The 1,989-nt window shown below is 46.6% G+C and overlaps 1 pseudogene; it reads left to right on the top strand.

Moving 5' to 3' along the window:
• The first annotated feature begins 646 nt into the window (after positions 1–646).
• LOC104462767 lies at positions 647–1,973 on the top strand (annotated as a pseudogene).
• The last annotated feature ends 16 nt before the right edge of the window (positions 1,974–1,989 follow it).

Here is a 1,989-nt window from a genome sequence, read left to right as displayed (position 1 = left end):
TCATTTTCTGCTCATGATCTTGGTCTGGTTTGCTGGGGACATTGATGGCATTGGCTCCTACAAGCGGTGGTTGGCTTCCACAGACTTTCCAAGTGCTTAGCGCTGAGGAAGCACCCTTGGCCAAGTTCATCCAGCATGTCTGTTAGGAGAGACATCCAAAACACAGCGCATGCTGTGAAATTCTAGTGAGGTTATGATTAGTCATTTGTTTCCCAGAACGTGGCCCCAGGGTGCCAGCCGTGGTGTGAAACAGAAGATATGACAGTCACCATAGCGAGAAGGTCTGATTGAGACTGAAAGGCAAAGGGTGGGAAGCTAGACGTACTGTACTGTTGGCAGAGACAGAGATTTAAGCAACAAAAAAGCCCCAGACGAGCATGTGGAGCACTGGTTCAAGTACTTTTCTTGGAGTTCAAGTCTCTAAATGAGTCCCACTAACTGATGTTGGGGGCATTAGGCTCCTCCAAAGGGGATCCACCAAAAGCAGCGTGCTGAGCAGAGAATCCCTTCCAGTTGGGGATTGCCCTGCCCTACTTCGAGCTGAAAATAACAGAGGGCAGCATTGCTAACACCTCATTTTTCTGTTTGCATCTCACCAGATCAACAACACGGCAGTTGGACATGCAATTGTTCTTCCAGCCAGCGCCAGTCAGCTGAATGAAACTATCCAGAGGCTCTTGACTTGTCACATTTGTCTGGGTAAAGCATCCAGCTTCTCCTCTAGACAGTGCCAAATCCTTCTGGTCACGCAGCAGTTGGTTGTCAGTGGTGCAGAAGGGAAGCCCAGTTGGGAGTCAGCCCTTTTGCTGCTGAAGACAAGCGATTCGTATTCTTAGGTTGAGCAGAAAACATTGTCATTGTGAAGGAGGCTTCCTGTTTAGCATGGGCTGTCTCCTCTTTGTAACAAGAAGCTCCTTTTTTTGGCCAGTTCCCCTTTCTACAGCCCAAAGACTGATAGCTATGCGCTCTAAAATATGGCCTTCTGCCATTTATGACAGAGTGCTTGAGGGATCCCTTTGGACAAAGGGGAGTGTAAAAAATACTAAATGCATAAGTTAAAGTGTTTTGGGATGAAATTGCTTTCATATTGAGTAATGGACCAGTTAACATTCACAGCTTGATAGTAGTATTTCATACGACACAAAGAGATTTTCACAGTGACAAGGGAGGGCCACCTTCACTTCCCCCAGGTGAAACCTGCTGTATTTCTTCCCTAGATGTGTGTGACCCTGATCCCATCTGTGGTTTTGGCAGTCAGAGACCTGTATTCAGAGACAGAAGGGCAGCCCCAACAGATGTAGACACCGACATCGCCTTCATCATGGACAGCTCAGAGTCCACCACCCCTCTGCAGTTCAGCGAGATGAAAAAGTACATTTCCCACCTTGTCAGTAACCTGGAAATCAGCTCTGAGCCAAAAGTATCTCAGCACCATGCAAGAGTGGCAGTTCTCCAGCAAGCTCCTTATGAATATGAAACCAACTCAAGCTTCCCGCCAGTAAAAACCGAGTTTTCACTAACTGATTATGGATCCAAAGAGAAGATCATTAATTACCTTCACAACCAAATGACCCAGCTCCATGGCACAAGGGCTATAGGAAGTGCAATTGAACACACCATGGCTCACATTTTTGAAAGTGCACCAAACCCTCGGGATCTAAAAGTCATAGTTCTGATGATGACCGGAAAAGTGAATAAACAAGAACTTGAGTACCTGCAGAAGGTTGTTATCGATGCAAAATGCAAAGGGTACTTCTTTGTTATCTTGGGCATTGGCAGGAAGGTGAACGCCAAGAACATCTACAGCCTAGCTAGCGAGCCAAACGATGTGTTCTTCAAATTGGTCGATAAACCAGGAGAGCTTCATGAAGAGCCCTTACTACGCTTTGGGAGACTGCTGCCATCGTTTATCAGAAGTAAGTATAACATCCTGCAGATAAAGGATTATGGAAGGGGACATGAGGGTTCCAAGGGTGAGGAAGTCGACTC

This window comes from Pterocles gutturalis, unplaced genomic scaffold, assembly GCF_000699245.1.
Source record: "Pterocles gutturalis isolate BGI_N339 unplaced genomic scaffold, ASM69924v1 scaffold47467, whole genome shotgun sequence".
Lineage (NCBI taxonomy): Eukaryota > Metazoa > Chordata > Aves > Pterocliformes > Pteroclidae > Pterocles > Pterocles gutturalis.
Note: the sequence above shows the minus strand (reverse complement) of the source record. Positions and strands in the feature narration are given on the sequence as shown.